This window comes from Panthera onca, chromosome D3 (assembly GCF_046562875.1).
Source record: "Panthera onca isolate mPanOnc1 chromosome D3, mPanOnc1 haplotype 2, whole genome shotgun sequence".
In the NCBI taxonomy this organism is placed as follows: Eukaryota; Metazoa; Chordata; class Mammalia; order Carnivora; family Felidae; genus Panthera; species Panthera onca.
In genome coordinates this window covers 14,419,397-14,434,745 of record NC_138350.1, presented here as the reverse complement: position 1 = coordinate 14,434,745, position 15,349 = coordinate 14,419,397, and positions in this window count along the sequence as shown.

Genomic DNA, 15,349 nt, shown 5'->3' with positions numbered 1-15,349 from the left:
CGGATGCTTAACGGACTGAGCCACCCAGGGGCCCCCACCTTACATTTTCTAATGTGTTTCATTGTAGTGAGATGCAGAATTTTGATTGGGTGCTTAGCAAGGGTTTATTTTTCACCATATTGGTTCCTGGAGAAGCACCTGTTTATGTAGCATAAAAGCACAGACAAAAAGCTCTTAATAACTGCTTTCAATTACTGATCACTTACTGTATGCTGAGGTTTTTATGCACAGGTTATTTTTTTTTAAGTTTTTTAAAAAACTTATTTATTTTGAGAGAGGGAGAGAGAGAAAGAGAGAGAAAGAGAATGAGTGGGGGAGGGGAAGAGAGAAAGGGAGAGAGAGAGAGAGAAAGAGAGAATGAATCCCAAGCAGGCTCCATGCTGTCAGCACAGAGCCAGATGTGGGGCTCGAACTCACAAACCTTGAGATCATGACCTAAGCCAAAATCAAGAGTCGGATACTTAAACGACTGAGTCACCCAGGCGCCCTTATTTTTAATCCTTACAACAAACTTGACAAAGCAGCATTTTAACCCCAATTTTACAGCTGGAGAACTTCGGAGATTTAGAGTGGTTACTCTTCGCCAGCATTGGAAGGCAAGTCTTTCTCATGTGATGTTCTTGCTATTTCTGCCGTCATGTGCCACGTGGCTTATATCGTTCTTTCAAAACAAATTACAAAAGTAAGGCAAAAAGTAGGGATGCACATAAAGTAAAAGAAAAACAAAAAACAACCCCCCCCCCCCCGAAGACCTCCCCTCATTAACTAGGTCTTCTCATCCCTATTTCCCAGAGGTAACCTATAGCACTAGTTGGGTGTATGTCTTTCAGGATCTCAGATAATGCCACAAATAATACATGTGCATCATAGGAAAGTCAGAAAATGCAGATAAGCAGAAAGAAAGATAAGGTGCCGAAACTCAGAGATAACCGGGGAGAACCTGCTGGTGTATTTCCCTCCTGCGCTGTGTGTGTGCTTGCGAGCATGCGCGTTTTCAGAAGCAACCCTACCTGTCACGTGACCAGTCTCGTGGGAAACACAGATGAGACTCCTCCCGAGGGCCCACAGTCTAGTGGTAGCTGGAGAGTTGCGGCCTTTTCTTCGCCATTTCAGGGACTTCTGCCTTCGTTTTTCCTGTGGGGCATGACGATGGGACGGGAGGCCCCTAAGAGGGGTGGAGTGTGGACAGTGTGCTCACTTCCTGCGGGTGAGGTCACATGTGAAGTCCTCACAGCCATTCTATGATACTGTTCCCATTCTACATACGAGGGGACCAAGGCTCCAGGAGGTCGCACAGCTCTAAGTGGCAGGGCTCCAGTGCTGTTTTCCCTGCCACTCAGCCCTCACCTGCTACAGCCTTCCTGGGGTGGTCAGCCCCTATCCACAGAGAAGAGGGGTGAGTCCGTGACTGCAGGGCTGTGGGAGGGATGCGGGCCTGTGGAGGTTCAGAAGCAGCCTTTAGAACTGGGGAGAGCTGGATTTGAATCTCAGCTCTGCCTCTTCCGATCTGTGTATCCTTGGGCAGGTGAGTTCACCTCTCTGGGCCTCAGCACATCTGTTAAATGGGGACCATTACCCTGCTTGCCTCTTAGGGTCACTGTGACGGTTAAATGGGCTGGTGTCAGTGAAGTGAGCCTATAAACTGCTCAGCACAAAGCAAATTGCTCAATAATCAGTGTTGCTGATTGTTGTTACTAGGAGTGCTTCTGGGAAGCCTTTGATTCAAGGACAGTTACCTCTCTCTGATAGGATGAGGTGATTCCCCCTCCCCGCCAGGGGCTGTGGCTCTACTTTTGTGTCTGATTGCCTTTGGGCACAGGCTGCTGGCGCCACTGTTCCAGGCACTTTGCAAGAAACAAAACCTGGTTCTGGCTTTGGGCTTCTGTTCCCCCGGACCTCTTCATCTGAAATCCTCTCTTTTCTCTGCTTTCCTGATACCAACCTGCCTAGCGCCTGACACGGGGGTTTGACACTCAGTAAATGATTGTTGAAGATTGAATAAATGATGGAAACATGAAAGGCCTGGCAGATAGAAAGAGGCAGCTGGGGGATGTGGAGAAACTCACTTCTCAGGGCTGGAGGACCATCTGTGTGTAATGAGGATAATAATGCCCACCTCGCTGGGTTATCGGGAGGGGTGAGTGGATGCCATATTCAAGGTGCAGGCACGGCATTCAGACAGTGGTAGCTGCAATTGTTACTTTCTCTGACCCTCCTTTTTCCTTCTCTGGGCACTTTCCATGCCGGAGATGCACTTTGCCACGTGGGGTTGAGTCGGACAAGGTTGAGTTGAGTCGGACAAGGGGTAGGCACCCTTTTCTGTTCTGATCACTCCCTGATGCTTAGGAGAGAATTAGAGCACTTCTACTTGGCAGCCAGCTGCTTCACCTTCACGGCCCTGTCCTGCTTCCTTTTAGCCTTGTCCCTAACCATTCCCGCCCACACACCCTGTGGCCTGTCCCCTCCACGCCTCTAAAGCACTCTGCTTCCCTTCCATGTTCTTTCTGTAGCTTAGAGTTCTGTTGGTTCCACAATGTGAAAATTAGTCAAAGGAAACCTCCTTAAAATGGAGTCAGACGGCCAGCAGGGGGAGCTCTCACACCCTACTACTTAGAATCAATTGCAGACCCAACAGAATGAGAGACAGTTACAAGTGATAGTACTTTACTATCCTATAGGAGGAAGAAAAGTTCTCTCCTCCCTCAGCAACAGCCCAGCCAATGAGAGACAGTCACAGCTCAGCCAATGAGAAGCCAGTACACTTCAAACCCCTGGTTTACTCCAATGGACTTTTTGTTTACAACAGCCCTTCCAACTACCGCCCCCACCCCTCGCCTTCTCCTCTATAAAAGAGGTTCCTCTCCTTCCTTCCGGGCCCTTGTTTGTGGTTTTGCCATAGCCTGATTGTCTGGGTTTGTGATTCTCTGCTGTTTTTTTCCAAATAAACCCATTTTTGCCGCTAAAACAACTGACAGTTTAATTTTTAAGGTTAATGAGAGCAAAAACTAAACAGTTGGGGTATTTGGCCAGAATTCACAAAAAGTGTCCAAGTTGATCAGTTTTGCTTAACGGAGCAAATTTGATCCAATGGAGTCTGGACAGAAAGTTGGCCAACAACCACAATGGACTGGAACCACAGATTTCCTCCGTGACACAGCAGGGGTCTGTGGAAGCAACAGTGTGACTAACCTGAGTTCTCTGGCCATTCATCCATTCTCAGAACAACCCTATGAGAGAGGACGTTCTCACTGGCTCCATTTCACAGATGGAAGAGCGGAGGCTCAAATAAACTACGATGTAGAAAACCGACCTGGAGAAATTTGGCTTGAAACAAAAGATGCGTCTATTCTCTTTGACATGTGGGAAGCACGTGAAAATGTTGGGTTTGCCCCATTGGGAACCGGGATGCTAAATTTGATTTTAGCTGTAAAGCTGAAGTGTCATGCAAGATTACTTTCCCTCAGGACCAACTAGAGGCAGAATTAGAGCATGAGGAGACTGCAGAAGGGATCTTCTTATCTGATAATGAAAAAGTATTTTCGGCTCTGACAATGTCTGTGGACTGTGTCACTAAGGATTTTTACCAAAAATGGGAAACGTCTTTTGAGTAGATGAAAGATCTGGCCATTTTTGCGCTGAATTCTATAAGAGAACCAGAGCTGTCTGAACACAACGGTGAGGAAATGAGACAATGTCAATAGAAAATAATGATGATGGCAGCTACCATTCTAGTCACTGGAACCAGCACGTTAAATATGGTTCTGTTTCCCCCCAACTGGGAGGTAGGTATTTTTGTCTTCATGTTTCAGATGACGGAGCTGACCCTCGGAGAGGTGAAGTGATCTACCCGAGGTCACACAGCTAGTAAGTGGCAGAGCTAGGATTCAAACCAGGATTTGTGTGAATTTAAAGCCCACTCTCCTTCTGTATCCAGCCCTAGGCTAGATTCCTGGGATTCAAATGCGAAATCAGATTCCAAAGTGAAATAAACATTGCTAAGAGAGTCAGTCAAAGTGAGATAATGTAGCCTCTGTTAACTAAATAACCAATTGTGTAGTAGATAGTTTAACTCTCTCAGCACCAGTCATAATTCTTTAAAAACAAATTAAGCAAACTTGTGGTTTTTGCCTTGATGAGCCTTCACTCCCCTCTTGGAAGGTCTGTCCATTCTGACTCCTGGCTTGCAATCCTGAAGACCCCAAATAAATGCTTTTGGTTGCTTCACAGACTCCTCCTGGTTGACACAAAAAGGACTTGAGACCCTGTCCCTGCCCTCAAGGAGCTCCTGTCCTGCAGAATAAAGAGCTATAGCTCAGTGAAGAAGTTTCCCGTGGATCCGTGATGCATGCGTAGAGAAAGCACATCTCCATCGCTTTCCAGTACGGAAGAAGGCTGGAAATGCACAGGTTGTGTGTAGAAATCCCTTTGTCTCAGTTCTGATTTTATTTTGTCAGCACCTGCCTGGGATCTGAGCTCCAGGGGAGCAGTCTGCCGTGTGCTCTGATGCTGCTGTAGGCGGCAGCCAGTCCTGGCTCCCACCCCCACTGCCCTCCTCAGTCCATCCTGAGGTTTAGCTTCAGGAAGAATAATGAGCAAGCCTCCTTCTACAGTTGCTGTCCAGTGGGAACGAGCAAGATGCCCTCCCAGGAGCTAGCATCATGAACACAGCAAACGTAGCCTACCTGGGCCTGATGCCCCACAGCAGTGGTGGGGTGCAGGGACCCCTCATGTTCTGCTTGGTGACACAGACCGTGGTCTCTGTCATTCATTTCCTCCCACTGGGCCAGGAGCTGGTACAGCCCAGGGCTGATCAGCAAGTTTTAACACCCTGGGAGTTAGCTCTGACAGCCTGAATTCTGGTTTAACTTTCACCCAGCTCATAATGACAAGACCTGCTATTTATTAATACATTTCAGATGCTCTCGATATACAACACCTGATGGATACTTTCTCTAAATAACCTGTATAGGGAGGGGCACCTGGGTGGCTCAGTCGGTTAAGCGTCTGACTTCGGCTCAGGTCATGATCTTGCGGTTCGTGGGTTGGAGGCCCGTGTTGGGCTCTGTGCTGACAGCTTGGAGCCTGGAGCCTGCTTCGGATTCTGTGTCTCCCTCTCTCTGCCCCTCCCCCACTCACACTCTGTCTCTGTCTCTCTCTCAAAAATAAATAATAAAACATTTTTAAAAATTAAAAAAAGAAAAGAAAAGAAATGCTCTAACTGTCCAGTAATGACATTCCCTCTGGCTTTGGTTATTCTCGGTCCATCTCTATGGCCTGGGTGCTCATCATTCCTCCAGAGGGCCTTGTTAGGCAAAGCATCTTTCAAATATCCCCAGGTCAGTGCTTTCTCTGTCTCTCCTTCCCCAAGGAAAACGCTTTGGTGGGAGAATTGCTGCCTCTTCAGCCTGCCTTGTGTTCCTTAGATCCCTCAGGCACAAGTCAGACTCCAGCCTGTAGGGCTTCCAGTCTTCAGAGGACACAAATCATGCTCTAATGTGTCCCTCCTAAGCTCCTCCCTCTGGGCTTCCGGTGAGGGAAACACAGCCCTTCTTGCCCTGTGGGGCCGGGGAGAGATCAGTGTCATTCCATCCATGCTGTCTAATGAAAGCCCCCTTCCAATTCCCTACTCTCCCGGAACGTGGTGAGAGGCTAAGGGTCACGAAATAGTTTGCCACCCCTGTTGGAGGTCTTGCACCTCTCTTTGGAACATGGGAACACTGGCACCTCCTGTTCCATTCTTGGCTTGCTTAGGGGACCCGGTCCAAATTGGGACAATGCATCACCCACCGGCAGAAGTTGTCAGAACCCCATCAGGACTTAACACATCAGAGCGGAAAGGCCAGCTTCCCTCTGCCTGTATCAGCATCCGTGTGCCTGGGGACTTTCTCTGAAGATGAGGAAGGCAAGTCTGCCCACTGCCAAGGCAGACCTGAAGCTCTAGGCAACGAACAGCCCTCAGCAAATGACTGATGGGAGTCGGTTTTAAAAATTTCCAGATCCCTCACTAAGCTAATTCTGAGACCTGTGTTCTGCATGGATCCCGGAGTTCCCCATGGGATGAGTTCTGGTGCTCACAGTGCTCTCTGGCTTGATCATGAATACTTCCTTGGCTTTCTCTCCCCACTTCCTCCTCCCGCTTCCCCTCCATCATCTCCCGAAGAAACTGCTTGCACTCCAGTCCTTATAATCCTTATCTCAGAGTCCCTTTCTGGTGGAACCCAAGCCAAGACAAAGTCCTGTTATGCATATGATACCTCCAGTACCGCTTCGCACAACCCTGAGCCTCTCCAAGCCTTGCAAGATAGATGTCTTCTTTTCTCTATCGAGGAGGCAGAAGACCCTAGGAGTGAAGTGGTTTAACCATCAAACATGGCAGGACTGGTATTCAGTCTCAAATCCATATTTCTCCAAAAGCTGCTCTTTCTGCCATACCACTCTGCTCCCTAGCAGCTGACTGCCATTCCCTCTACCCAGTAAACCACAGTCCTTTAAGTGGCCACCCCTAGCCTCAAAGTACGTTCAGTCTAGCACACTCTTAATGTTCACAACCTTGGTTCTGAACCATTTGCCCAAATGCCACTCTTCAGTCCCCACTCATCCTGCTCCTAATCTTCCCAACTTTTCACCTTAACTTGCTGTGTTGGGTACTGTCTTCATGGCCCTTATCTGTGGTCCACCATCAAGTCCCATTGCATAGACTCATATTGAGCAATACTCTTCCCAGTTGGACTGAGCCCCAAGACTCCCGGCCATGGCACTGTCCGTTACAGATGCTGTTCTGGTTGGTTCATATCATGGCTGTCCCGGTAAGTTGTCTTTCCTCTGTGTCCTAACAGTCCATAGCCCTATCTGAAGCAAAATGAATTGTCATCCATTGCTCGGAATTAGAAAGCACATCCAGAAAGTCGTGCGTGCATACTAGCTGAGCAAACCTGAGTGCTTATCAAGAGAAGTTGGGTACCGCTGCTGGGAATCGCCTAAGTGGGAAGATTTTAATTGTTCCCAGGCTCATCGCATCCACCTAATTTCCTCTAACGAGCACACACAAAGCAACGAGGAGAGGTGCGGGATTGGATGGCAATTCAATGCCTCATAATGCCAGATGAATTGCAGCGCCTGCTCCACGGTATTGCATTTGCCGATGTCTGGGAGACAGTCTCCATGGATGCTAATTCAATTATGCTGAAACATAGAAGGAAATTGTCAGCTAAATTGCCACCACGCTGCCAAGCTGCACCTAGCCCACGTCTCCAGTGCTGTTTCCTGCTGATTCAGCAGCAGACGGCCCTTCAAGTCTGAGAATGACCAGGGGCTGTGTCCTACCAGCTATGGCTACTTGGTTCTTCAGGCAAACATCCCAGCTTAGACCTCCAAATAGAGGGGAAAAAAATGTGGTGTTTTTGTTCATCTTTCCCTTGCTTCCTGTCTCTCTCGAAACACCTCCTGTTATTTATTCATCCATCCTCTTAGCAACTACAAAAACGTGTGACGATCTTGATCGAGTACCAGCTATGTGATCGGCACTACCCCAAGCACTGAGAGCATAGCAGGTAACAAAATGGCCAAAATTTCGTGTCTTCAGGAGTTTATAATTGCGTCTCACCTTCTAAAGAGGTAGGCTGATTTTCACTCTCGAGGCCTTCTTTGCTCTCTGGGATCTAGGTAATGGGTGAATGCAAGAACTCAAAAGAGACAGAAGGGCCAAGTTAGTTATAGGAGAAAACGCTACATCAAAAGAGAAAGATGGTGAACACCAACCCCTGGCTTGGTTAGGTATGGAGAGTTTAAAAAGTTGACCAAATAGAGGAGAGGACTTTGGTGGGAACAGTAGTGGGGAGAAGAAAGTAAATTTCAAGTTTTGCTTTGTTTTCTGGAGAGAATCCTTCTGGGCTCCGTGGTATTTTTTAATACCAGTTTCAGCAATTCAGTAAATGCAGTTTTCAAGTTGTGGGTTTTTTTTTTTTTAATAAAAAGAAACAATCAGTCAACAAATACTTATTGTCTACTATGTTCCAGGTATGACAGACGCAGGCTTTGTTTATCAGGCTTACAGTTTGGAGGGGCAGACAGATGAACGTGGGATAGGTACACCAGAGGGGGGTGACGCTCTATTTGGAAAGACAGAGAAGGTTTCCTCGAGCACATGAGATTTGTGTCCAGCCCTGGAGGATTAGGAGTTTGTCAGGCAGAGAAGAGGGTGGGGTGTATGGATGGTTCCAGAGCCAGGTGACCTGCTTCTGCGGAGACTTTCCAGAATGGAAGAGTACCATTCACTTGACCACAGCTGCCCCATCAAAAGAAATAATGCTTCTCCGTCAGATTCTTCCCAACACCTAGTTGGGAAAGCAAAGAAAATCACATTTTCTCAGGTGAATGTCTACAGTGGGGACATGAATCTGTCTCACTCCCCCATGAGCCGCAGCTCCCTTCACGAGCTGCCCCCATTGTCAAGGAGCTAAAGCTGATGAGGCTGGGCCAGTGGAATGACTTTGCTCCTCAGACTGGCTGTCTGGCTGTCAGAATGGGCTTTTCTTTGCGTGGGGTTCTATGCTATGGTGGCTTCAGGGCTGAAGCAGGACAGCCAGGCTTTATATGGGCTACATTTATATATAGGCACCTGCAATGTACCCAATTCTGTGCTGAATATTAGGAAACAAAAGCTAAGAGCCCATATGGTTCGGTTCTTGCCGACAACAGGTAAAAAGGGTTTCACGAGGGAGAGTATGGTCCTGTAAAAAGGCATTCGCGATATCTTCCTGTCCTAGAAGCTATGACAGTATTATAGCCAGCTCCCAGAGTCCCCTGGGGAGGTCAGACAGACTTCAGTTGGGGCATCGGCTGCATCAAGTAATCGCGGTGTGACCTGAGGCAAGTTCCTTCTCCTGCATCTACATTTTCTCCTGTGTAAAAATGAGGATTCTGACACCCACCTCGATGGACCACACTGAGGATTTCAGATAACCTAGTGTCACCGTCCTGATGAGCAAGTGGGATGTGATAGAGTTGCAAAAAAAGAAGCCTTCTTTTTTTCCACACTGATGCCTGGCAGTCATTCTCACCCTCAGGATAGTTCCGTCTCAGTAATTAAAATGCCCATTCTTAAGTAATGGTTTAAAATCTGGGTCGAAGCTTTCCCCCAAACCAACCAACTGTAAAAGAGACCCTTCTGAAGTTGGAAAAAATTGGAACACTGACTGAATTAGTCGGTGAAATTGGGGGATTCTTGTTAATGGTGTCATGGTAAATTGGGTACGTGGAAATTCGTGTTGAATTCCTAAAGATGAAATAGTGTGATGTCTGAGATTTGCTTTTCAACAACTGAGGGCTTTGGGGGAACGGATTGGGGCATAAGTGAAACAAGAATGACTGCTTTTATGTTATTATTTTATGTTATTATTTCTTTTACTTTCGGAAATGGTCAAAAACTTCCATGATAAAATGTTTTTAAAATGTTAAAGCATCTCCACTCAGCAACCACATATGGTTGGTAGGTTGCATAGCACATAGGACATGGGTATTGTTCATATTGTAGACACTAGAGATCTGTGTGTTTATTATAACAGACTTTTGGCCAATGGCATGGTGTGTAGCTGTAATGAATTCAGCGTGTGTGGAAGCAGACTTCTATGATGACCCCTAATTATCTCCCTCCTGATATTTATACCCTATGTGATCTCCTACCCTTGGGGTTGGACCTAGTGACTTGCTTCTAACTAATACAATACATTCAAAGTCATGGGATGTCACTTCTGAGATTAGATTATAAAAGACTGACTTCCATTTGGCTGACACTCTCCTCTTTGCTTTTTTTTTTTCTTGCTTATTCTGATGATACAAGCTTCCATGTTGAGTTATTTCACGGAGAGGCCCAAGGAATGAAGAGTGTGGCCTCTGGCCAACAGCCTCCAACAACCATGTGAGTGAGCTTGAAAGTGGATCCTTCTATAGTCTAGTCTTCAGATGAGATCACAGCCCAACTGATACCTTGACTGCAATCTGGTAAGAGATCCTAAGCCAGAGGACCCAGCTCATGTGCCTAGACTCCTGACCCATAGAGACCAGGCAATCATAAATGTTGTTTTAAACCACAAAGTTTTGGGAAAATTTGTTATACACTAACAGGTAACTGTTAGAGTATATTAGAGCAAATTTCAGACCGATGGAAGTAAAGCTTCTTTCAGGTGGCATCTTTTTGCTAGTTCAAGGCATAGTATTTGTGGGGGTTGGTAGTGGCTCTGTGTCTCCTCTTACTCAGCTCAGGCATTGGGGAAGGAGGTTGGCTTCCCTATGTCTCTTCCTCCTTCCTGCTTGCTGTCCAATGGCCTGAGGGAGCAGAGGGGCAATTGATGAGGGCAGGAAAGAACTTCTGTGGCTAGTACTGTCACGATTTGGTGTTGGCACAAACTGCTTGGCAGCTATTTAAAGTTCTCTGTGTTCAGCGGTTGTTCAAAAGTCTCTTCTTTGAGGTGCATTGTGGATTCTTTGGGCCCCCCTCTACTGCCTTCCACGTGGCACAGTACCCTGACATGGTGGGGATTCTTCAGTTTCCCCCTGTCCTTCCCAGCTCCCATGCCAAGTGGTAGACATCAGTGCCTCCCTCTGCTTCTTTTGGGCAGAGGGAGCTCCTTTTAACATGCCTTCATCTCAGCAGATGCCTTTATCTACTCGACTCATGGGAAACACATACATCTTTGGCACCTGCTTCCACTGCTACCCCTTCCCCTCATCCTGTAATCCTGCTAGGCTTTAGCCACAGTCTGCTAATCTGTACATTCTTCAGGTCTGAGTCAGGCTGGTCCCTCCAGACTCCAGGAAACACATAGCAGACTCAAGCTACCTACTGAAAGTTCCTCTCACAAGACAAGGGTAACTGCCTCTCTCCTTGTCAAGTGGGGCAGAGAATCACCTCACACTGGACTTCTCCCTCCAAAAATCCTCTCCCCAGTTTTCAACTCAACCTTTTCATATCCTGGAGGTGGGTGTTGGATCAAGGGTTACAAAACGAGTTTCACCTGGGGAATCTTTGCAAGGCCAGCATCTTGCTCTGAAATGTCAGGTGTTTGAACATCTCATCTTACTCTTGGGCTTTGGCTGAATTCAAGACCCAAAGCGTCCCAGTTTAACATCCTTTCCTACACATAAAACAGGCCTCGAGTTGCTATTCAGTAATGGTGCTTGTTATTTATATTTTGTTGTGGGACTGCTCTGATGGACCCAATCGGTGTTCTTCCTGTAGCTACTCTCTGCCACGTGACTTTGTCATCCCTTCTATCAGCTAAGCTTGTTTTTGCTTTGACCAATAGAACACAGCAGAAGTGACGCCATGCCTTTCCCATGCCTGGGCTCAAGAGACCCTGCACAATAATGTTGGCCTTTCTCTTAGGACCCTCCTGCTGCTCCATGCACAAACCCGTGGGTAGGATGAGAGGTCGTGTGGAGAAATACTGAGTCAGCCCAGTTGCCCCAGGCAAGCGAGGCAGCCCAACCAAGAACAGCAAAATGCCACCTACCTGACCACGGGGACATGTATGAACTCAGCCATACTCAGCTCAGATGACTGGAAGTGCCCAGCTGACCCACTGACATGTGATTAAAAATTGTCATGATATGCCACTGAGGTTTCGTGGCTGTTTGTTATGTGGCATTATGGTGGTGGCATTATAGCTGATACAACTGTACTGGGTTAGCTAATGAGGGTGTCGTGTTGGAGAAGGATCCCCTCAAGTACTAGGTGACAAAGCTGACTGCCAGCTGGCCTTGTCATCCTCTCTCCCAAAGGAAGAGTGTTTTCTTTCCCTAGACATACGCAGCTCCGGCCCGGATAGATTCCTCCTGGGCTTGTCAAAACTTTCCAGAACACGGTACTGCAAACAGGCCTTCCTTTGGCAGCTTGTTAGGATAATTGAAATGTGGGTGGAAGCTCATTAAGCTTCCCCTCCGTCAACATTCTTCCTTCCAGGCCCGGGGAAGCTGCGAGTTCTGTCACATCCCATTAGCACCGTGTCTGGGTGGTTTCCACACCTTTCCAGGCAAATCAAACACACGGGGTCCACATTCAAGGGAAAATACATTTATTCCCACAGAGAGGGGTATGTTTATGGAGATTTAAAAATACATCTGGCTTGGATGGATCATGAGAAAGAGAGTGAAAATACCTAAAAAATGCTTGGGAGGTACAAGGGTGCAGGTTGCTCTCGTACATATTAAAAACCTAACGTCTGACGTCTTTTCTGGGCATCCCTAAGTCCCCTTCTAGCCTCGTCTCCTGTTGGGCCCCTACAAAACCCTATTTTATTAAAAAGGATTTCAGAGGCAAAGATATGTGTGTTTACATCCTGACTGGGCTATGGTAGTAATAGTAACAATGATGTTAACTTTAATTGAGCAAGTTTTATTTGCCAGGCTCTGTGCTAAAAGTTTTATACAAATAATTTCATTTAATCCAGGACAGGAAGCTCCCTGAGGTCAGAGACGATGCCCAGTTTGTTCTCCTGAGTATATATCAAGCATGTAACATGATTCTTGATATTAGATGTTCAATAATGTTGAGCAAACGAATGAATGAATGACAGTGTTGTGGGTTAGAGGTAATTACTCCCATCTCTAAAAGATAAAGAGGCTGAAGGATCCATAACTGACCCAAGCTCTCATATCTAGTAAGTGGTGGAGGGATCTTAGGCAGGAAGGCTCCTTTCTTCTTTGTTTAGAATGTTTATTCATTTTTAAGAGAGAAAGCATGAGCGGGGGAGGGGCAGAGAGAGAGGGAGACAGAAGTTCCCAAGCAGGCTCTGAGCTGACGGCAGCGAGCCCAATGCAGGGCTCGAACTCACGAACCCTTAGGTCATGACCTGAGCATAAGCTGGATGCCCAACTGTCTGAGCCACCCAGGCACCCCTAATGTTTCCTTCCTTCCTTCCTTCCTTCCTTCCTTCCTTCCTTCCTCCCTCCCTTCCTTCCTTTCTTCCTTCCTTCCTTCCTTCCTTCCTCCTTCCTTCCTTCCTTGCTTTCTTCCTTTCTTCCTTCCTTCCTTCCTCCTTCCTTCCTTCCTTCCTTCCTTCCTTCCTTCCTTCATCTTTCTTTCTTTTTCTCTTTCTTTCTTTCTTTTCTTCCCTCCTTCCTTCCTCCCTCCCTCTTTCTTTCTTTCTTTCTTTCTTTCTTTCTTTCTTTCTTTTCTTCCTTCCTTCCTTCATCTTTCTTTCTTTCTTTCTTTCCTTCATTCCTTCCTTTCTTTTTCTTTCTTCTTTTTTTATTTTTATTTTTTTTATTTTTTTTCACATTTAAGTGCTAATTTTCTTATTAAAAAATTAAGATATTCCTTATTTATATTTTATTTACCTGAAAGAATGGAGCTCTAATTCAGATTTTCTTTCTTCTTTTTTTAATGTCAGGAATGCTATTTTCAAGGGTTGCTCTTCTGACAGTTACATAAAGCAGAGAGGATAAACACATCGGAGATTACCTGGTACACAATCAGAGCACAAATGTTAGGTCTCTGTTATTGTTTGTTTTATTTTCATTTGTGTCTTTGTTTTCTATCAAAGTAGATATGAAGAGGGGGTGGTAGAGAAGCAGAGGGGGTCTCATGGCACCACAGAAGAAGCAACACACCCTGGGTTCAAATCTTGACCTCCGCCACATAATGGGTGCATCATTTGGTTGAAGCTGCGTCGAGTTCAGGTAGTCATATCTCCGGCACAGCGTTCCTGCAGCATTGGCGAGGACTCCCAGGAACGTGTGGGCATGGAACTAAACACACTCCTCATTAAATGTTTTGTATCAACAAACACCATATGCTTGGGCAAATCAATCAACAATTAGTTTTTAAAAAAATGTAACAACACGAAACCTGCTTCATATGATTGTTTTCAAGATGCAATTAAGATAATGCTCAATGATGCCTAGCACTTGGTAAGTGCTTAATAATAATAGCTAATAATAAGTAAAGCTTACTGAGCACATACCAGATGTCAGGGCTTTAAACGCATCATCTCATTTAATGCTCTTATCAAATCAACGAGGTAGATAGTGTTAATTGTCCCATTTTACAGTTGAGCAAATGAAGGGACAAAGAGGTCACGTAACTCGTCCAAGGTTAAACATCTGGTAGAAAAGCGACTTTGTCTTTGGACTGGACACAGTCTCTGCAGGAGGGATGGGAGGGCAGGGCAAATAACCACTAAGAGCTGGCAGCAAACCCCAGTCTTTCGTAAGCTTGAACTTTGATGGCTTCTGGCTTGAGGAGTCTCTGGCATTCCTGGCATTGGTCCAGTGCTCTGATCAGTTAAATCTGGGATTGACTAGGCTTCATCACATTAGTCAACACTGTTCTGTTGCTCGTAACTGGCTGGAACTCCTTATTGAGAAGGATTGCAGCAAAGATTGATGTGTTTGATTAGTAATGTCTGCTGTGGGCAAGGGCAGGAGGATATAGGCATATATGCCATATATTACTGATCCTGCATTATTAATATGCCTTGAAAGGATACTCCGAGAGGGCGATCACACTCCCCTTTGTCAAAGTTTTGGGGAGTGTACATCCTGGGCACAATTACATACTTACGCAAGGAAGTGCTGCTGTCTCATCTGACCAATCATTTTAGGAGTCTTATTTGAACCTCTACCAGGTGATCAAGTCTTTCTCTAGACCTTTTCCTTCTGTTCCCATATTGGGTAGAAATTATTTCCAGTGTCTAGAAAAGGAAACAAAGTTTCAGAGAGGCTAACAAACTTGCTCAAAGTTGCACAGTGCCAACGGCAGGTTTGATACATAAGCAGGCAACTGGATAAGTCACATGGTGGCAAAGCCATTTAGGCTGTAGGTTTCAGGCTTGGGACTAATGTTTATTCCTTGTCCCAGTAGACACCTCTGATGGAGGCCCAGGGCTGTGCTAAGATGCCATAGTAAATACAGAAATAAGTAGTAGTCTCAATGCTCAAGGAACCTGCAGTCTTATAATCTCTCTCTCCTCCCTTCCAACCCTCAGAGACAATTCCAAACCTTCTGGAAAGAGAAAGAAAGGGTCACTGCATTTTATTTGGCTACAAAGTGCTAAATGGTAAATTGCCTTTCCATTTTAAATTGCTGGCAGCATCAGATTCACTATGAATACAAGTGCATCTTCTGGGGCTAATAGCCGTTTTTATGCTGCTAATCTAGAAAAAGGAAATACGGCTCAGAGAGCAGGCTGACAGCAAGTTTGGTAGCAGTCCTGAGGCTGATGTGGTCTAGAGAAAACCACGAGTCTCTCTGGGCCTGTTTTCTCCGCCAGAAATTATATTCCATCTGCGTCTTGGTAACCACAGCAGGGGAGAGTTAAGAAAACCTAATAAGGAGTCTCCCGGCAAACTT